Here is a 22,578-nt window from a genome sequence, read left to right as displayed (position 1 = left end):
CTGAGTGTAATTGTTATGGGCTGCAAACACATACTGATAAAAAATCAAACTGAAAAACTAGTTTGTATCAATTTCCATGAATACTTTTTGTTAGTGTTCTTAAGGTTATTATTCATACAGGTGATAAAGAACACATTTGTCTGACTTTATGTATTCAAAATTAATAAGCATATTAGTAGTATTTTTGGTTCTAAGAAATTTTCAAACTAAAAGATGAGCCTACATAAAAACTGAAATTAGAAGTATTTACAAGTATACCAACTGAATTCTAAACAAACAAAAAGTTATATTAGTCTAATTTAACTTTTTATAACATTTATTGACAGCATACTGTGTGCCAGGCACTGTTTCAGGTGCATATACACTAGCAAATAGTAAGAAGTAAGATCCTTGCCTTCTGGATCCTTTGATGAGGAGACAGAAAGGAAAAAGAATCCAGGCATGGGGTGCGTACCCATAAACTCTGGAAGGATGACACAGGAAGATTGCAAATTCACTCCAACTTGGGGAACTTAATGACTCAAAATAAGAACTTTCTGACTCAAAAAAAGAAACACAAAAAGGGAAGTAGCTCAGGGTGAAGACTCTGGATTCATTTTCTAGTAGAGAAAAAAGAGAAAAAAATAGCATTTGTAAATTATAAAAATATATTTGATGTTAACTAACATAAGAAAGGACATACTTGATAAAGAAACTCAAGGGTCACAGAAGAGAAGCAAACATTTTAAAAAGAGCATGGTAAGGGCATAATCGCAGAGCCCTAACTACGAAACTGAAAATGATTTCACCCAGCCAGGTGCTATCTACAGTAGCATTGCGTTTAGAAACAGGAGTAACGGAATTGCAAGCAAAAATATATCTACAGAAATTGACATTTATGTGGCAGGTTTCAGCATACATCTCTCAGTCATTGTTAGAATAGGCAGATAAACTTATTTAAAAAGTGAATAAGCAATATAATAAGAGAAACAGAACAGCTCTCCTCTTTGTGCTCAAAATGATGTCCAAAACCAAAAGTCTACACATCCTGTTATTCACTGTCGAGTGATGCCTCAGCTAATGAAAATTTCCTTTATGAACAATTCAGTTCCTGAGCAGACACACTCTGCAAAATCTTCTTCCTGGTCTTCATCTCCATATCAAGCGACAAACACAATCACACCCACCTTTTCCAGAATTGTAGACCAAATCAGGTATGTGAACTGAGCTACCGCTGTCCATACATACCTAGGGTAAAGTTTAATTGATCATTTAGGCACAGTAAGTGATTGACAATAATAGCTAATAATAAAACAGGTCAGTTATAACAGTATATTGTAATAAAAGTTATGTGGATACAGTGTTTCTCTCCCTTGAAATCTGATTGCACTACACTCCTCTTTCTTCTCTTCTTCTCCATGGTTGGATACTTTTTTTTGGTACCTTGAACTCAGGGGTTGAACTCATGACCTTGTGTTTGCCAGGCAGTTGCTTGTGCTGCTGAGCTAACTCCCTGACCCAAGAATACTTCTAATCAAAACCAAGCAGAGAAGCTGTGGGTGGGTAGCATTCTGCCACATATAGAATACTTCAGATTTTTATGATTGTTGTGCAGACTACAGGGGATGTTTATGGCTATCGCTCTTACGCTGGTCCACAGGAAATGCCTTAGGACTGAAATAGCAGCTCTTGCGCGCTGGAGGCCCACACAGCTGTCTAGCAGCCTCTGCACCCTGTGACCCGCTGCAGTGGGGCATCCAAGGGGAGAGCTCTGGAAACTGTGAAAGTGAAAAATGCACTTCTGAGCAGGAGCAGAAGAGTTCTAGGAAGAGGAATTTTATCAGTTTCACTGTTTTTGAAAATAGGAACTGATGAACAGATTCATACAGAACTCACAGCTTATGAGTAAGCCACTTGATTTAAAAATAGTTAAACTATAAATAAGCATTTTTGATAGTCAGGAAACTACACATAGTTAGGTTACAGAATCCCCTAAATGTTGCCATGTATATACTAAGAAAATGATCACCACAGTAAAGGTTATGAACAAACCCAAGAGCCCCAAAATGTCCTCACACTGTTCTGCGATCCATCCCCTCCTGACTGCTTCCACCCTAGGCAGCTGCTGGTGAGCGCAGTGACCATTCCTGGATGCAGACACCTGGGGATCTTTGGCCAAATCCAACCTCAAGATCACAGGTCCTTCATGGAGGAGGACATGATCGTTTTCATCACCATCCTCATCACCTTCTGAATCATCGTAATTTTTTCATTCCAAATCCAGAGAATGTAATCCAATAGAGAACAAAAGGGGAGATTATAATATTTGATGCAAAGGACACTTGAAACTCTTAGAACTTGGAACTGGAGTGCAAATCACATTCTCCCCGGCGGCCCAGGAGGAGGAGCAATCCTTGGGAGAATCACCTAGGACTGGAGATGGACCACCTCAGCCTCCACTGCTGTGCCCTTCTCTCTCTCAGGATTTTATTTTGCCTCCCTTTCTGGCTCATCTATTCCATAGCCCCTGTCATGACACATCCACTATGTATTTGCCAGATAGACTCTAGGTCTGGTTGGAAAGATGATCCTTATCCAGATGGGACCACAGTTAATGATACACTGAGCAGACTGTACACTCTAACATATATAGCAAAATCCCTGGCCTTGACTCACCACATGCCAGAAGCACCATTGAAAATTGTGCCAGCAAAATATGTTCCCAGACACTGCCATGATTCCCCTAGTGCCCAAAATCACCAGGGAAGCACTGCCTTAGATTTTTCATTTTTAATATTTGTTTATAAATGTAAACCTGGTTTTTTGAGAACAGAGTCTTAGAGCTGGGGAGATGGCAGATCAATAAGCAGCAAAGTAAAAAGCCTCTTTGAGAGTAACAGTCCAAATTCTGGAATATCACACTCTGGAGAAGACCAGATGGAAGGAGATGGATCCTCTTGGCCCAGGAAGACACTAAAGTGAAAAAAAAAGAGAAAGAAAAGAAAAGAAAAACTTGAACAAAAGGCATTAGCCAGACACACTCTCATCAGAGCTGTCCCACTATATGTGAAATGCCACTGGAATCTGAAGACGTATGGACACAGGCCGCAGTGGGAGGATGCCGCCACATAGAGGAGTGGCGAATCAGAGAACTACACTGGCTCACAGTGAGTGTGGGGGTCTCAGTCCTCCTGCGGGAGTCAGCAATTGTCCAGGTGATATTTTGGAGTAAGGCAGGATAGGCCTGGAACCAGAACTGCAGCTGGCTTCATTCATCCACTCTTAGTGCAGAGCAGACTGATGAGAATTGCTTAGACTGAGTCCTGTCCGTGTGTACAATCCAGCAGCCAAAACCAAGGTTTCCGAAAAGCTATCCCTAACCAGCCCAGACCACACACACTAACATGGTGAAGATTCCTAGTGGTTGACCAGCTCAGAAGAGAGAGGCCAGCCTGACCCACCCCTGCTTGTACTCCATTGGTCACCAGATTGGTGAAGGCAGCAATCCCAAGCCAGCATGTTTCAGAGTAATTATAACCAATACAAAAGGTACCAGGGTACCCACTACCCACTTTCTGGTAGAAACCAGAAACATGACAAGAGGAAGAAACAAAAGGCAGTGTCCAGCCTCCAGCCCAAGCAGTACTGGTTCATAAGAGGTAAACACAGAAGATATCAGGAGTCGCACACCTGCAGTTTCTGAAAAATGGCATCTGACATAAAGAAATATCTTTGTGAAATTATAAAAGAGCTTAAATCAAAAATATTAATACAAGTAAAGGAGGATATAAGGAAAATAATTAAAAAATGCTAAGCACCTTTCAAGAAGACACAGATGGAAGAATAGAGGAGCATAGAAAAAGCAGGGAAACCTTCGATGAAGAATATAAAAATTTTTAGAATACATGAAACAGATTCAAAGAGGTTACCAGGAAATTAAAAACTCCATTGAAAGCTGACAAAACTGCTTGAAAGAAACTAAAGATAGACTATCAAATCTCGAAGACAGGTTTGCAACTTGCAATCAAGAAAGGAAAGATCTCCTAAAAATAACAAGGAACCAAGAACAATACAAAGGCTAGAAGATGACAAGAGGATCTATAATTTAAGAATAAAAAATCTGAGTGAAGAAGCAGAGGTAAACACAAATGAAATACATAGGCTATTTACAGAAATAATTAAAGAAAACTTCCCAAGCATAGGAAAAGGAAATGATATTCAGATATATGAGACATACAGAACTCCAGCCAGCTATAATCAAAATGCATCTATACCCAGACATATAATAATCAAGATCCCATAAATTCAACACAAAAACAGAATATTAAAAGCTTTCAGAGAAAAGAAACAGATCACCTATAAAGGAAAACCCATCAGAATCATGGCAGACTTCTCATCACAAACCATGAAATCAAGAAGAGCTTGGAGTAAAGTATTCCAAACCCTAAAAGAAAATAATCTCCAACCCAGATTGATGTACCCTGAAAAACTATCTCTCAAAATTAATGGAAAAACGAGATGCTTCCATGACAAAGAGGAATTGGGGGAGTTCATGACCACCAATCCAACCCTACAAAAAATACTAAAGGACATTCTAAAGAGAAAAGAAAAAGACCATGGTTTCAGGAACAGTGTCAGAGGGGGCTTACTGAATGGGGCAGACATTGGAATGAAGGGGAAAGTAGACAACCAAATGCAGAAAAATAACATGACAGATGAGGCAGAGAAAGTTGGCCATAATTGTTAACATGGATAGCCTCAATACACTAATAAAAAGAAACACAGGCAGAGTGGACCAGGAGATAGGGTCCATCAAGATGCTCTATATAAGAAATATAGTTAACCTAAAAGAGGGCTTATGGACTGAAAGTATAAATAATGCTCTATGTGACAGGGAACCAGAAAAAAGTAGGGGTAGCTTACCCATCAGGGGTGGATTGGTTGGAAAGCCATGACACTTTTATACAATGGAGGACTACTCAGCTATAAGGAAGGAAAACCTCAAGGCTCTTGTAGGTAAATGGATATAACTTGAGATCATGCTCAGGGGTAAAAATGTTCAGAACCACCTAGGTAAATAGTGGGTTGTCTTCTTAATCTAAAAATTAAAGGAGTTAGTGGGATACAAAAATGTACCATGTATCCTGCGAAAGTGAAAGAAGAGTTGTCTAAAAGGGAAGGCAGAGAACATTGTTAATCTTGTATCAAGATTTGAAACCCATATTGTTTTCATCACTCTGTTTAGTTTGGTTATATTCTGTTCCAGTTTGTCTCCTTGTACTAGATTTGATGGCGTGGACAGCTGTCCCAGAGACAGCAGGATATACTATGGTAACCATTCATGATTTCCTATTAACTTAATTTGAAGGCCTGTATTGCTTTCACTGTCTTGTATTGACTGATATTATTGGAATCTGTTTTGTTTGATAGTAAGTATGAGTGCATAGCAACTAATCTGAAGACAATAAGATTCACTATGATACCTATTCTGGTTTGACTATTATCTTCTTTTGAAGTCCTATAATGTCTTCAATGTTTTGTTTTTATAGATTTTGTTCTGCACTGCTATGTTCATTTTTATTATGCCTGATAATAGGGGCAATTCTGTTGAAGATAACAGACATTATGGTAATCATTGTTGATCACCTTGTATTTTGGTTTTGAGTCATGCACTATGTCCATCCTTTTGTTTTGACTGACCCCATTTTATTTTCTCTCATTTGGTTTTATTCTCTTCAAAATAAAAAAAAATTTTAAAAAAACAGAGACCTGTATGTCACTGGTTTGTAAATTATGCAATTGTGTGTTCATATTCAACAAATGGTCACCCAGGAGAGTTTTAGGGGACTGTACACAGATTATGTGCACAAAATCATTTCTTCTACTCAGAAGTGCTGGCTTCAGCCTCAAGAGTTCAGTATTTCTGGTATCTCTTGGACTCCTTTGTTAGAATCATCTTCAAGACTAACAGCCACAACGGAAAAAAAAACTTCTAAAATATAGCTTCAGTTTATTTTTAATCATAATCAAGCTTTCAAGTTTGCTCATACACCAACCAGTAGATTGAAAGTCTGCCTAAAAATGAAATACATCCTCCGAAGACACACCACAAGCATGCTGTGAACATCTCCCACACCCGTGTATGGTTCTGTCCTTTCACTGCAGATCTCTTTCCTGTCTGGCCCTGTCCCCCACCTTGAGGACACAGAGACTCCTCAGCACAGTATTTCTTCCCAGGCCCAGCCCTGTCTGACCTTAGATAGAAAAAGTCCAGGGTTGATAAAGGACACTTCTCCCACTTCCATTGTGGCAGGCCCTGACGTATAATCCGAATACTTCTCTGAGAATGTGCCCTTCCCCGGCTCTTGTTCACCCTTGAAGATAATCTCAATTATAAGAAAAAATGGCAGGTGGAGGAGCAGCACAAGATGGCAGATCAGTGAGTACAGCAGCTCAGCTTCTCCAGGACAAAATGTCTGAAGTCTGGTAGCTTGCAGAGGAACTGAGGTGAGAGGAGGGAACACTGGAACAACAAAGGAACTGACAGAGGAGAAAACAGTAGGACTAAGTGACACAGAAGAGGTGGCCCACCACGCAGAGGAGAAACTTCTCTGTTCATGGAAAACTGCACAGGGACCAGGAGAATCTTATATAGTTGGAGACAGTGAGGAGATTCAACACATCTCACATAGTTGAAGACAGATTCCACAAAGATATAGAATCCACAAAAATACATCAAGCAGAAATACCTCAAGTAAAAAACAGTTTATCCATTGTGGAAAGGACAACTGTGAATACAGAGTGGCTGACATGGTTGATACATTGTGTCATCTTGAGAAGGTTAGAAGTTTAACTAAGCAATTTACACAGCGACAGGGTCCTCACTTTGTAAACCTCCTTACCCTGTGCAGTAGAGACCCCAGAAGTGTGGAAAAGCCAGGAACATGGATACTTTACGAAAGCTCCACAAAGGGAGCAAAGCCAACCCAAGAGAAAAGCCATGGGAGCTACAACCACTAGAACTGCTGTGAGGTCAGAGCCATCCAAACCTTTTGGAGCTCATAACTTGCCACAGATTGCCTCACATGTTTGCCCTGTTGGATTGTGGACTTGCTCTGGTCATTCCTTCATATCTCCCTGTTTGTAACTTTTGGAATGAAAATGTTTATCTTATGGGGTTGAATATTGGAAGTGTTTAACTTTTTATTTGCAATAGGAGCTTGTGGTTAAAAGTTTGGCTTATTTCTTGAGGGAGACTTGGGACTTGGACTTTTCAGCAGTGCTGAAACTGTTAAGATTATAGCAACTCTTGCAAGTGGATTTTTTGTATAAAGTAATGTGCATGAGTCTTTGAGAGGCCAGGGGTAAAATGTTATGGTTCTAAGGTTGTAATGTGATGTTGATAGACATAATACTAGTTCTTAAGGGTTATTAAACTTGTGCTATAATGCTGCAGTTGTGAAATAATAAAAATAAGCATATGTCTGTATCTGGAATCCAGTTTAAAGCAGTGTGTCTGGTTGTCAAGTTGAAAAATGGTGGATTCTTATGGTTGATACAATGCATCAACTTGAAAACTTTAGAAATTTAACTAAGCAATTTAGCAAAGGGCTAGGATCCTCACTCTGTAAACATCCTCACCCTGTGCAAGAGGAGGGCATGGAGATGGTGTGAGTGCTTCACCAACCCTAGTGGAGGGGGTAGCCTGCTCACAACATAAAGGAAGAAGAGAGGCTGGCTCTTCCCTCTTTTGCTCTTGTTGCTTTCTGCCACCTTAAAGTGCTGGCCCTGTGCCATGCCACCCTGGCTTGGAACCAGCTGATTGTGAACTGAAACCTCCATAAACCATGAGCTAAATAAACCTTTCCTTCCCTAATTTTGGGCATCAGATATTTTGTCTCAGCAATGAGAGTAAAGTAACTAAGACAAAAAGTATGACAAAAAAAGATGAATTCAAAGAGGAAATGAGCCCAAAGTGTACAGTAACTGCACTCTATACACCCATGGTGAATTTTAGGGAAACAGGTGAAAAACTGGAAGTTAGCAAAAACAGTACAAAATTTGAATGACAGATTCAACAAGGGTCTGGAATTCTCAAAAAGTATGTCGAACGGAAATACCTCAAATAAAAAACTGTACAGTTCATACATTGCAGAAAAGGTAAGTGTGAAGACAGAGCCTCTGATATTGAACATGAAATAGTGAATTTTGATAGAGTTCATGGAAGCCCAAAAGAAAATAAGAGAGAGAGAAAAAATGAAGAGAACAAGAGAATACTATCCAACAGCTACTAGCTGACAAGACCACTCTAAGGCCAGTCAGAGTTAGAGAACATCTAGAAGCTTGCACAGATGTATTCCCTAACATGCTTACAGAAATTATGCAAGAAAATTTCCCAAACACAGTAAGAAGAGATTTTAAAATGCAAATGAGTGACACTTATAGATCACCAAACAATTATGATGAAAGGAAAAGTTTGCCAATGTATATTCTCACTAAATTTGCAGATATCCAGAAAGAAACACAGAATTTTTTAAAAAAATTTTAATGGGAAAAATTCAAAATAAGATAAAGAAGAGTAACAATGATTAATACATTTTGTATTGTTATCTTTAAACTAGTTATTCAGAGTATAAGATACAGGCATTTAATTGTCCAAATAACATTAACACAAACTTTTCTTAATGAATTAACAGAAATTAGTGATATAACTATTTTAACTATTATATATGTATATGTACACTATTTTTTGCTTTTTCCTTCCTTCTTTTCCTTTTCCCCCATTCCATTTTCTCCTTTCTTTTGTGTTACCAGAAACAAATTATGCTGCTTTTATAAATGAGTGCACATATGTCACAGTGGTACGTTTTTAATTCTTCTGGAAAGATACTGAACAGGGGACTAAATGGGTCAAGTGAGACCTCTAACCCTAATTAAAAACACAGAATTTTAAAGGCATCCAGAGAAAAACAAAAAATTTACATATAAAGATAAACCAATTAGAATTATGGCAGATTTCTTGGTACAAATTCTGAAAGCCAGAAGAGCTAAGAGTGAAGTATTTCAAACCCTATAAACAATTAACATCCAATCCAGATTAATTTACTCAGCAAGTTATCCCTCAAAGTAAATGTTGAAATAAGATATGTCCTTGAAAAAGACCAGCTCAAAAGATCTATACAATGGTTTGTGTCTGGATAACCCCCCCAAAGCCTCATGCAATCATGGGGGCAGACTTCTAGTGTTTGTGGTTGATTAATGGCCCACCCCTGGGATTATGGGTGTGAGCGCTACACACAATATAAAGGACAGAGACTTCTGTCATGTTCCTTCCCCTTTGCTCTTGTTGCTTTTACTGTCTTTTGCCACCATAAATTGTTGCCCTCTGTCATGAGCCACCCTGACTTGGACCCAGAAGATTATGGACTGAAACCTCCACAAACTATGAGCTAAATAAATCCTTCCTTCCTTTCAGGCGTCCGACATTTTGTCTCAGCAAGGAGAGAAAAGTAACCAACAAAATCTATGAGTGCTAGACAGTGCCAGAGAAAACACTCAAGAATATTTTGAATAGAAACAATGAATTGGGAGTGTCTGGTGGGCAAAAGGAAGAAGATGGTAGGGGAGTCACACATTACTAAGGAGGAAATTAAGGAACCAGAGTAGCAAATCGACTGTGAGAAGACATGTCTGTTGCCATTCCGGGTCTTCACCACCAGCTATGGTGAACAAGCTTTTCACCACTACCACCACAAAGATGAGTTCTCCCACAGCAACGTCCATACCAGCAAGCTGCAAATCTCCAACTGAATGGACGTAACCATGAAAGAACTAACTAATTTAAAGAAGTCTACCAGAAGCTCAAAAGAAAGGCACACACTTCAATTTCACAATTGTTTTCATGGATCTTGAAGACCTGGCTATTAAGTTAAGGAGATAGGCATGGCTGGCAGAAAGGGGATGGATGATTCCATGACTCAGGAGTCACAGAAATTCCAAGTAGATGATTACTTGGACATGCGCTTACCCCTCCAAATTGGACACAATTTCCTTCAGGGCATATGAGACCATATTAAAATTTATCTGCTCTCTCTCAAATTTATCTTTCACTCAACTATATAAAATAAATTTATACACATTTTTCCTCCCCTGATTTTTGCCATTAATCATTTAAATTCTAAACAAATTGTATCTATTTAGGAGTAAGACTTAGTGTACTGTGGTATGAATATTAATAGCATTCTCTGAAAAACTGTACTGTTAAATATATGTGTGCAATCAGCCTGAGTGTGAGAGTTCATGGAAGCACAAGAACAGGGTTTCAGCTCATTTTGGGGTTTATACTAGATAGAGTGTATTCTAAGCCTCAGCGGGGCAGAACAAGAAAGTAATAGGACTATGTGAGATCAAGAACAAATTTGTGGTATAGAGTTAGACATGTTTTGCTTTGTTTTTGTTTTCCAGTGTTGATGATCAAACTCAGGGCTTCATGCACTGCTAGGGAACTGCTTCACCACTGAGCTACATCCAGCCCCAACAGGGCTTTTTAGAATCTTCATCAGAGCCAAGGGAAATTCAAGAAGCTTCTCCGTAGGAAGAGATTGGTCTGCCTTGATCAGGTTGCAGTGACACAGTTAGTGAAGAGAACAGTGCTACAGTGAAGTCCCTGGTATTTACAAATGATGGAAAGAGGCATTTTAAAGGCAGGAACCAGCACAGAAGGAAGAAGGGGTGGAGCTCAGGGGAAGGGAAGGAAGATTTACCTTTTAAGCCTGAAGATGGTGAGTAGGGTAAACAGAATCTCACACTTCTGTTGGTTGGCAGACTGGTGTGTATCTGATCTCAGAGGCAGAGTTAGAAGGGTGATTAAGACCAGTGGGACAAAACATGTAAATCTTGACTCTGCCATTCACTCTGAAGCTTAGGACACATTGCTAGAATCAAGTTTTTGTTTTTTAATAGAAATAAAAGCCTGTAGAATTGTTCATTAAATATTTGTAAATGTTTAGAGTAGTGCCTGCCACATGAAAAACAGTAAAAATTATGACAGAGTTTTGCCCTAGAATAAGTTACAGAACATTATGGCTGTGGGAGGCTGAATCAGGGAATGTTTACTCTAAGGTCACTCCTCCTTCCCCTATTACAACCTCCTCTTTCCTTTCCCAGCGGGCCTGAAGAAAGTTCCGATCAGCTCCTCGCGCATCATCAATGCCCACCCTAAGCATCACCCTGGTCAGAGGTTATACCTACATCTCATACCCTACATTCTAGTCAGAGGAAGCCAGACCGCCTATGGCTGTGGACTCCTCTCCATGTCTTTGGAATAAAGGTTACTTTTTACTTTTATATTTTGCTCTTTTATTGTGCTGAAAACATATGATACGCCTGGAACCTAGATCGAGTGGCTTTCTGATGCTATATAGTTCACCCCACACAACCCTAGATTATTTATTCATTCAGACTAGACGAACTTGAATTTTAGAAGCAAAATTCCTGATTTTTTTGAGAACAGCAGTAACTACCTTTCCATTTGATGAGGGGAGGGAAAATAAGATTTACTATGTAAATCTAATGGGTAGGAACTAAGAAAAGTCAGCTTTTATATGTTGTAAGCTTTTACAGAGATTCTCATATGTTCCAACTCATCCTTCCACATAAAGTAGTTTGGTTGGTTTGCCCAATTCCACATTGCTTGGTTCCAACTGGAATTTTTCCTTTACAGATAGGTTGCAGTTTCCCACCAAAAGTACAGTTAAAGAATGACTTAGATAATAACTGAACTGTTTCCTCAGACATAAAATAAATGGACTCCATGATAGCAAAAAAACTAAAAAATTAAAAAAGAAACAACAAATTGGACACATCTAAAAACACAGAGGAAATCAGTGTGGCCAATGGATAAACAGCAGCAAAAAACAAACGGAAGAGGAAAACAAAAGTTCTGCTTATAGAAAAAGAAAGAAATGACAGTAAACACATTTCAGTAATATCTCTCAGTGTCATCAGCTCAGCTCTCTAATAAGAAGACACACACTGGCAGACTGGAAGAAAAAATAGAATCAACCATCTGTTGCATTCAAGAAACCCATCTAACCCAAAAAAATACTCATAGACTAAAAGTTAAAGGATGGAAAACCACATTTTATGTACCAGGTCCCCCAAAACAAGCAGGGGTAAAAATCCTAATATCAGATGTGGTAAACTTCAAGTTAAAACTGATTAGAAGAGACAAAGAAGGCCACCACACACTACTAAAAGGGTCAATTCAACCAGAAGAGATAATATTATTAAACATGTATACACCAAATACTAGAAGCACCTTATCTTCATAAAGCAAAAATTGCTGAAATTAAAATATCAAATAAACATCAACATGATCATAGTAAGAAACTTTGGCACTCCACTTTTGCAAAGACACAAATCAACTGCACAAAAAATCAATAAAGAAATTTCAGAGCTGAGCTACACTCTTGAACATACTGGTTTAATGCACATATACAAAGTATCCCACTCCTCTACAACAGAGTGTACATTCTTTTCAGCAGCACATGTTACTTTTTCCAAAACAGGTCACATACTAGTCCACAAAGCCTGCTTAAATAAATATGAAAGAACTGAAATCATTCTGTGCATATTATCTGGCCATTGTACAATGAAAACAGAAATCAAAGAGAAAAGAAATTTTGGAAAGGGCAAATGCTCCTGAAAATTACCAATGTACTCCTCAAGTAACCAATGGATCACAGAGGAAATCAAAGAAAAAAATTTTAAATCTCTAGAAGTCAATGACATTGACTGTACAATTCAGTGAGACCTCTGGGACACTGTGAAAGCAGATTCTAAGAAGCAAATTCATCAAAAGTAGTGCTACGTGAAAGATCTTAAGATATTTGAGAAACAACAAACCAGCCCTAAAATGAAATTGAGAAGGGTAATTATGAAGATGAGAGAAAAAATCAATGAAATTGAGACGTAAAAATAGTGAACAAAAACTAACAAGTCAACAAAAGTTGTTCTTTGAAAGATTAAATAAATTAGATAAGCCCTTAGCAAGGCTTACTGAGACACACACACACACACACACACACACACACACACACACACACACACAGAGAGAGAGAGAGAGAGAGAGAGAGAGAGAGATTCACATCAGTGCAATTCAGAATGCAAAAGGTGAAATCACAACACTGTCAAAATTCGGAAGATAGGGACTACTTCAAAAAACTATATTCCAATAAATTAGCAAATTTTGAAGAAATTAACAGATTTCTAGACATGTTCAAACTTTCAAAACCAACCCAAGGAAACATAAATATGCTGGACTCATTAATGAATTATCCAACTAAGAAAAACCCAAGACCTGATGAATTCACTGCTGAATTCTTCAAAACCTTTAAGGATGCTGTATCACCAATACTCTTCAGGGTATTCAATGAAATTGTAAGGGATGGAATCCTACCAAATTTGTTTATATAAATCAGTATCATCCTGATCCCAAAACCAGATAAAGACCCAGTTAAAAAAGAGAACTATAGGCCAATCTCATAGGCCAATCTCTCTTTCTCTCTCTCTCTCTCTCTCTTTCTCTCTCTCTCTCTCTCTGCTCTGTCTCTGTCTGTCTGTCTGTCTTTTTGAGACAGGGTCTCACTATGCAGTTCACACAAGCCTTGGGCTCACTTTGTAGCCCAGGCTGTTCTCAAACTTGCAAACTATTCTCCAACCTCAGCCTCCCAAGTGCTGGGATTGTAGGAGTATTCCACCAAACCCAGATTTTTAGGTCAATCTCTTTAATGAACATAGATGCAAAAGTCCTCAACAAGATATTAGCAAACAGAATGCAGCACATTAACAAAAAGATAATACATCATGGTCAAGTAGGTTTTATCCCAGAGATGCAAGGATGGTTCAACTTGTGTAACTTCATACAATACTTAAACAGGAGCAAGATCAAAAACTACATGAGCATATCAGTAGATGCAGAAAGCACTTTTGAAAAACATCCAACACCCCTTCATGATGAAAACTCTCAAGAAAACAGGTATATAAGGACCATACCTGCATATGTTAAAGGCTAATTTTGGCAAACTAATAGCCAGCATTCTACTAAATAGGGAAAATTTCAAACCTTTGCCCCTAAAAATCAAGAACAAGAAAAAGATTCCATTATAACTTCTATTCAAAATAGTACTTGAGGACTCCGGGAGAACATGGCGGACAGACAACAGCAACTACCGAAGGCTCTCTGAAAGGCTCGGCTCAGAGGCCAGGAATGATGCGGACTAAGGAGACACGAACCAGTAGAGATATGCTCTGCTGACTCAGGAACGAACTGGGCTGAGAGAAACCAACTTAGAATACAGTCCTGGCACTAAAATAGGAACAGAAAAGACTCGGTGTAGAGGCTCGACCCCGCGCCATTGGAAACCGCGATTTGGGTTTCCCACCGCCCAGCGGCTGGCTGCCTCCACAGCGGCTCGGCAAGGAGAGACGCGCAGAGCTCTGGGAACGGGAGTCTGCGAACAGAGTCGAAAACAGGACGGACAAGGAGGTGTACACTGACTGGTGGCAAGGTGAGTGAGAAACTGACCCCCTACCACAGTTTGACTCCAGCGGAGGACTTTCAGGCAGTCCGGTAAGAGCAGGGCGCGGTGGCAACTCCAGCCACACATTCCCCTCTCGGACGGGATTGGTGAAAAGTGCCTGGCCTGCGTGACGCTGCTGGCGGACTCCCTAGGCTGGCCTAACCCAGATCCCAGAGCCTGACGGTGGCCCGGAGGAGCGACTGACTCCCGCGTAGGCTGCCTCCTCCACAACTCCCTGGTGCGCAGCGGTGGGCGGGAACAACTAGCCAGTGCAATTTGATCAGGCTGTGGCTGACAGGCAGGGAAGCCGGGCCTCCTATGTAAGCTTGCATTTTATAAGGAACAGAAAATATGGGGAAGGGAAGCAACAAGAAAGGCTCCTCGGCCCCCAATTCTGAGAAACAGGCAATAGTGGACACCGCACCGGTATACATTAAGCGCCATATAGAGAGCGTCATAGACCAATTCAGGAATGAAGTTATCAACGACCTGAAGCTAGAAGTATGCAGAATAGTTAGAGAAATGCTAAGCACCACCCAGGAAAAAACAGATGGTGGAATGGAAGAACAGAAAAAGAGGGGAGAATTGCTTGATGGAGAAAACAGAGAAAGCATTGAGTATGTGAAGCAGGTTCAAAGGGACTATCAAGAAATTAAGAAGTCTATCCAAGACTGGCATAACAGCTTGAAAGAAACTAAGGACAGACTATCTGAATTGGAGGGCAGACTTGAAATATGGGAGAATGAAATGAAAAACTTCTTAAAAATAACAAAGAAACAAACAGCAATAATACAAAGACAAGAAGATGATAAGAGGAGCCATAACTTAAGGATTAAGAACATAAAAGAAGAAGTAGGGACACAAACAAGTGAACTACAAAAGCTACTCACAGAAATAATCCAGGAGAATTTTCCTAATTTAGCAAAAGGTAAAGATACTCAGATGTATGAGGCATACAGGACCCCAGCTACCTACAACCCTAACAGAGAAACACCCAGGCATATAATAATAAAAATTCCAGAAATTCAATACAAGAACAGAATATTAAAAGCTGTAAGAGACAAGAAACAGATCACTTACAAGGGAACACCCATCAGAATTACAGCAGATTTCTCTGCACAAACCATCAAATCACGAAGAGCATGGGGGGAAATAATTCAAGCTTTGAAAGATAATAATCTCCAGCCAAGATTGAGATATCCTGCACAGCTGTCCCTGGAAATTGATGGAAAAACAAGGTGCTTCCAGGATAAAGAGGAACTGGGGGAATTTGCAACCACCAATTCAACCCTACAGAAAGTATTGCAGGATATTCTAAAAAAAGAAAAATACAAAGAACCCAGAAATAGTGGCGGGGAGGCCACAACGAATGGAGCAGAGAGCAAAATGAAGAAGACAAACTGACAGCTACTGACAGAAAAAGAGCTCAACAGAAATGAGACAGAGAAGATTGGATGATAGGAACAGCTATTTTGGAGAAAATGACATCTTAATAGGTAATAGTGATTTAGTACCATCTTGTTTTGAAGTCTCATCTAGCTTTTGTTCTTCTGTCTCCAATGGTCTAAACAGGTTGTATCTTACTGGATTTTATTATGTACAATAGTATAAGCAAAAACCTTTTAAAGACAAGGAGAATATACAGAAACCATTGTTCATTTTCTGTTAGTCGATTCTAAATACTCTATAATGCTGTCATTCTCTTAAATGGTTTTACATTGTTTTGATATACTTAATGCTACAGTATACGAAGTTGTACTCAAGGACTTCAGGGAGGGAGTCAATATGGTAACTACTTTTGGGTCGGAATATCTGGTAGTGAAACACTATTCTGCTTAAATGGTTATGTTTTGATCTGCCCTGTTTCGCTGTTATGCCCTCTTTTTTCTCAATCTCCACTCCATTATTTACTTTTTTATTTTTTATCCATTTAATTAAAGGGAAAAATATAGCAGGATATAATATAGTAACCCACTTTGACTTTCTATTATCTCGATTTGAAGCCCTGTATTACTCTCACCATCTTGTTTTTGACTGAGGTTCCTCTATTCTGTTTTGCTGGATAGTATCAGGTTCGAAAGTTTAGGCATCAGCTGAGAAGATAATGAGATTCATTATAACGCCCATTCTCGTTGACTTTTATCTACTTTTGAAGACCTACAATATCTCCAATGTTTTGGTTTTGTTGGTTTTATTCTTTATTGTTTTGTTCAATTGTATTACAACTAATGATATAGGCAATTCTATTAGAAATAGCGGGAGGCATTATGGTAACCATTGTTGATCACCTTGTATTATGTTTTTATATTATCTATTATATCCACCCTTTTGACTTGACCGATTTTGTTCTGTTATGTCACATTTGGTTTTACTCTCTTCCAAAAAAGCAATAAGAACCGTGGGAGCAATGAAACCCAAAATGTGTAATAGTCACTGTACAAAAGAGAGGAAAAGAAAGTGCTCTAAACTATATAACTGCATGTATATTTAAATGTATAAGATAGAAAATGATATCACAGAGTTTTATTGGATCATTGAACAGAACTGTTTGCAGTATCATTGTTGGAATGTCCACTCTACAAGCTTTAATTTTGTGACTTGAACAATTATTTCTAAGATGGCAATATGTAATCCATTAACTAGTGATTTCCTACTGCGCATTTTTTTCTTCTGTAAATCTGTATAACTTGTACCCCTTCACTGTTTTTTTTTTCTTTCTTTTCTTTTCTCCTTAAATAAAAATTAAAAAAAAAAAAAAAAACAAAAAACAAAATAGTACTTGAAACATTAGCCAGAGCAATTAGGGGGAAAAAAAAGAAAGAAAGAAAAGGGATACATCTAGGAAGGAAAGCACAAATTATCATTATACACAGATGGCAGGATACTCTATATAGAAGACCCAAAGAACTCCACCAGGAAATTCTTAGAACTACTAACAAAGTACCAAGATGCAAGATCAACACACAACAATCACTAACAATTCTGTCCACCAACACTGAACAGGATGAGAAGGACATTATGAAAACAGTACCATTCACAGTAGCTTCAAGAAAAATGTAATATCTAGGAATTAACCTAACCAAGGAAGTGAAAGAGCTCTACAGAGAAAACTACAGTAACCTGAAGGAGATTGAAGAACTTGGAAATATGTCACCTGCTCCTCAAGAGGCAGGAAAAAGTTTGTCAAAATGGCTATACTTCCAAAATTGTTAAACAGATTCACTGTGGCCCAAATCAAAACACCCACTGCATACTTTAAAGATCTAGAGAAAACAATCCTGAAATTCGCATGGAACCAGAAGAGATGCGGAAGAGAAAAAGTAATTTGGGCAATAATACCTAATTTCAAACTGTATCAAAAAGAAATAGCGATTTTAAAAAAAGATGTGGTACTGGCTCAAAAACAGACTTGGGGATCAATGGAACAGAATTGAGGGTATAAAAATCTTACTAAACATAATCAACTATTTGATCTCTGACAATCGTGCCTGAAGAATATGCTGACAGAAAGTGGTGTTGGGAAAACTGGTTATCTTTTCCTAGGAAAATGAAACTGGACCCTTAACTCTTACTATATACTCAATTAAAATCAAAATGAACCAAAGAATTCAACATTAAAACAGAAATATTAAACCTCCAGGGAGGTAAAATAGGTAAGACACTTGAAGTTATAGGTGTAGGAAAGGATTTTCTGAACAGAACCTCAATAGCACAAGAAATAATAGCAAGAATCAACAAATGCGATTCTATCAGACTAGAAACTTCTGTACTACAAAAAAAATCAGTGATTACAATAAAGTGGCAAGCTACAGAACAGGAAAATATTTTGCCAGTAAAACTCCTCAGACAGAGGAGTAACATACAAACTATACAAAGAACTCAAACTAAGCCATATATAATTAAAGACCTAGTCAAGAAATGGGCTAAAGAAATGAGCAGACACTTCATAGAGGAAGACAAATGGTCAGCAGACATAGGAAGAAAAGTGTCCTTGAAAAGAATGTTTTGTGCTAATACTGTTTAGACAGGCTATCACGCCTATATCTAGTACTCTAACCACTATGAAGACAACTATGCTGTCCTACTAATCTGTTCTGAAACTTGGTTTCATTGTTTATTTATCTCTTTTCTCTTTAAAATAAAAAGGAAAAGTTCAACATCTCTAGCCATTAGAGAACTGAAAATTGAAACAACACTAAAATTCCATCTTACTTCATAAAGAATGGTAATCATTAGAAAATTAAACAATAGCAAATGCTTGATGTGGCTGTTGTGAAAAAGGAACTCTCCTGCCTTTCTGGGAGGAATGCAAATTAGGACAACCACAATGGAAAGCAGAATAGAGATTCTCAAAGAACAGAAATTACAAATCCATGGGACCCAGCTACCCACCCACTAGGAATCTTGCCCCAAATGCTCAGATCATTATACTGCAGTCATACACACACACCAATGTTTATCATAGTTAACTCCTGGAAGCAGCCTCTATACTCAACAAATGACCGGATAAAGAAAAAGTGGTGCTTTTTTTTTTTTATTTTAAAGGGAACAAAACAAAACAATAAAACAAAACAAAATGAAACAGTGATAGGACTGTAGGAAATGTGTAATCGTTACTATACTGCATATTGTTATCCTCTAGATAGTTGCTCAGACTACCAGTCCCATGCTTGCCGAGTCAGTCAGACAACACAAACGTCACGTTGCTTCCCTACTTCAGTTGGCATCATCTCAGCCCGGGTCATATCCAGTTTCTTATGGAGGAATCAGGGTGGAGGCAGCTTCCTCGCTGGTTCATCCTGGCCTTCAGGTCTGCCACTAGCACACAGTGGTGTGCATGACTTCCTTGCTGGTTCTCTTTAGCCAGTAAGGCTCTGCCGGCACATGGGGAGCTGCACAGCTCCTCAGCCAGGAGGGCCCCTGCCAGCACATGGGGCGAGGGGGCTGCATGGCTTCCTCGCTGCTTCTCTCCATCCAGCAGGCTCTCTCCTGGCACACAGCTGGAGCGGGGAGTATGCATGGATTTCTTGCTTCTCCCAGGCTGATAGGTCCTCCACTGGCAGATGGGGGTGAGTTCTGCATTGCTTCCTTGTTGCTTTTCCCTGGTTGGTAGGGCACGTCAAATTGTGGTATTTATATAAATAGAATACTACATGACCATAAAGAATGACTCATTTGATAGATTTGCAGAAAAATGGATGCCCCTGGGAAATATATTAGTGAAATAAGTCAGACACACAAGCTTAAATATCTCATAGTATCTCTCATTTGAGTAAGGCAACACACAAACAGAGAAAACCATAAAGGATGGATAAAAATGGGCAAAAGGGCAAATCTCTTGCAATAGAAAAGTTGTCCAAGGAAACAAGGGCAAAGGGTGAGCAGAAGGGGAAAAGGGAAATGAGAGGAACACAGATGTGTCACACACAAGAACCTAATAAGCGCAATTAATGTAAACACAGTGTGCCATCCCTGATATCAGCTAAGACAAAGAAAATCAAGAATATGAAAAAGGGGACTGGAGAACCCAAAGAGAAAGAGGGGTGGGAAGGAAGGAGATTAAAAATAAACAAGCTGTAATACGAATGTGTAAGTAGACCCTCAAATGACTAGAAGTTGCATGAATTGCAAATATGTACTAACACAGTAAAATTTAATTTAATCCAATCTAAATTTAACAAAAGAAAAATGATACTTACAATTGACATTTTTCTTGAGAGTTATCAGCACAGTAAAGAAAGCTGTGTGACATCGTGGAATTAAATAAGAGGAGCTCCACAGGGTGGGGAAGGCAGAAATTTCCTTCCTCTTAGTCCTTTCAAACCTGCTGCATAGGTCTTGCTTCATGGAAAAAATCTTACTAAGTTCTCCTCTTAGGAAATCTGTGCTTTAGTAACCGTCAATCATCTTGACATAACTGACATATTCAGTTCAGAAGTCCATTTTCCACCTTCATTCAATGGTGAAGCTTTCCCTTCCCCAGCTTGTGTGTGAGAAAAACCTACAAAAGCTTTTTCTCACTATTCTGCTCCTTTCCTCTTCCCCTAGTAATTACATTGAATATGCTGATGTACATGTAATATGGCCTTTTGGGGAACTGAGGTACATACACAGTTCTATCTGTTATGGGGCATCTATGAGTCCTTTTTATTTAGAAATCCACAAACACAGGTTTAACTAGTACTGCTTCTCTGACCTCAGTCTGGAACAGTAGACTTGCAGTAGACTTGCACTGTTGAGTGGCCATTTCTGTGGGGGGCCTCTTGGATCCTGGCCAGCTCTTTCTGTGTAGCCTCAGATGACTTGTAGGAAACCTTTTTTCTCCATAGTCAGTAAAAGTTACAGCTACCTGGATCCAGTTCAGCCTCCATTCTCTTCATTCTGCAACTTCTGCCACATAGCGACATCCTTTGATGCTGTTTCCCATGAAGCACTAATGACCAACGCCAAGCTCAAGAAGACACAGACAACGTTCTCCCAGGAAACTCTCCCGTGGACCACCACATCTTTGGATAGTGTCAAATCCAAGAAGCCACCTGTCTAATATTGAAGTGATGGAGATATTACTCAACTGGGTATAGTGCAAAAAGTGGCCTCGTTTAAATGCCCAGATGTCATGCCACATCAGTATCTGTGTACCCATGTTTATAGCAGCACAATTTGTAATAGCTAAATCTTGGAAACAACCAAAATGCCCATCAACCGCAGAGTGAATGAAAAAGATGTGGTATTTTTATACAATGGAATATTACTCAGCTATAAAAAAGATGATCTTGGTGCTTTTATAGGTAAATAAAGACAACTTGGACTATCTTCATAAGTGAAGTAAATCAGACTCACATTTGTAAATATATTGCCTCTCTAGTGTAAATTATAATAATAATAAACAAAAAAGTAGTAAGATCCAAAATTTACAATAAATATTGTAATAATGAAAGGGAAAGAAAGTGCTCAAAAGGAAAGAGCAACTTGTAGGTATACACGTATAACTGTATGTATGTTTAAGTGTGCAAGACAGATAACCATACTGCTAATTTTCCATAAGTTCACCAAAAAGAATAGTTTGTGCTGTCAATGCTTGATTGTCTGTTAATTTTTTATGCCACACTGCACACTGTTATCCTCTGAATAGATGATCAGACCACCAGCCCTAGATCTGCAAAATTAGTGAAACACCAGTGCCACAAGCATCAAATTGCATTTCACCTCATAGCCATCGCCACAGCCTGTGTTTCTCCAGGGGGAGGGGCAAAGGGAGGGAGGAGGGGCTGGCTCATCTTGTTTCCCCACTTGTGCACCGGAAAGGGCTGGGGGCTGGCTGTCCTCCCAGGAACATGGTGCTGATTTGCAGAGAGAGCTTGCTTTCTTTTTGTTCTCTTCCCCCACAGTTCACAAATGAAATGATTGATATTTAAGCTTCAGTTTCTGATTTATTTCATGCAATATTAGAGTTTCATGATATATTCATTTTCTGACAAATGATTCAGATTTATCCTTCTCTATGTCAGAGTAGTACTTACTCCATTGTATTTAAATATTGCATTTCATTTTCTTTGTCTATTCATCTATTGATGGACATATAGGCTGCCTCCAAAATTTACCTGTTATGAGTTGTACTGCTCTAAACATAGGGGTGTGTGTGTGATGGTTAGTTGTTGTGACAAACTGAGGAAGAAAATCCCAGATAATTGGCTTAGCACAGTTCTGGATGTGACTGAATGACAGATTCACTGAAGGGGGCAGATTCCCCTGGGTGTGACTGGCACCAACCAATCAGCGTGTAGCCTGGAGGAAATAAAAAAGGAAAGAAGTCCTGCTTTTGCTTCTTTAGAGGAGCTCCAGCTTCGCCATCACCTTTGGAAGCCCATCTTCAGGCTTCAAGCACAGACTCTTCAGCCTTCCACTAAAAACCCTTGGCTTCTGTTTACAGATTCTACCAGGACTGCGCTTGGAGCTCTAGGCCTTCCGCCTTGCCCTGGCTAATCCAGCTCTCCAGCATACAGATGGCCCATTTGCA

The 22,578-nt window shown here is 39.1% G+C and overlaps 1 pseudogene; it reads left to right on the top strand.

The window, feature by feature from the left end:
* Window positions 1-9,558: 9,558 nt before the first annotated feature.
* Window positions 9,559-10,055, top strand: LOC100732841 (histone deacetylase complex subunit SAP18-like; annotated as a pseudogene).
* Window positions 10,056-22,578: the final 12,523 nt, after the last annotated feature.

The sequence above is a fragment of the Cavia porcellus genome, unplaced genomic scaffold (assembly GCF_034190915.1).
Source record: "Cavia porcellus strain 051 isolate PalLab524CR breed Dunkin Hartley unplaced genomic scaffold, mCavPor4.1 scaffold_6, whole genome shotgun sequence".
NCBI classification, from domain to species: Eukaryota; Metazoa; Chordata; class Mammalia; order Rodentia; family Caviidae; genus Cavia; species Cavia porcellus.
This window is presented reverse-complemented; position numbering and strand designations above follow the sequence as displayed.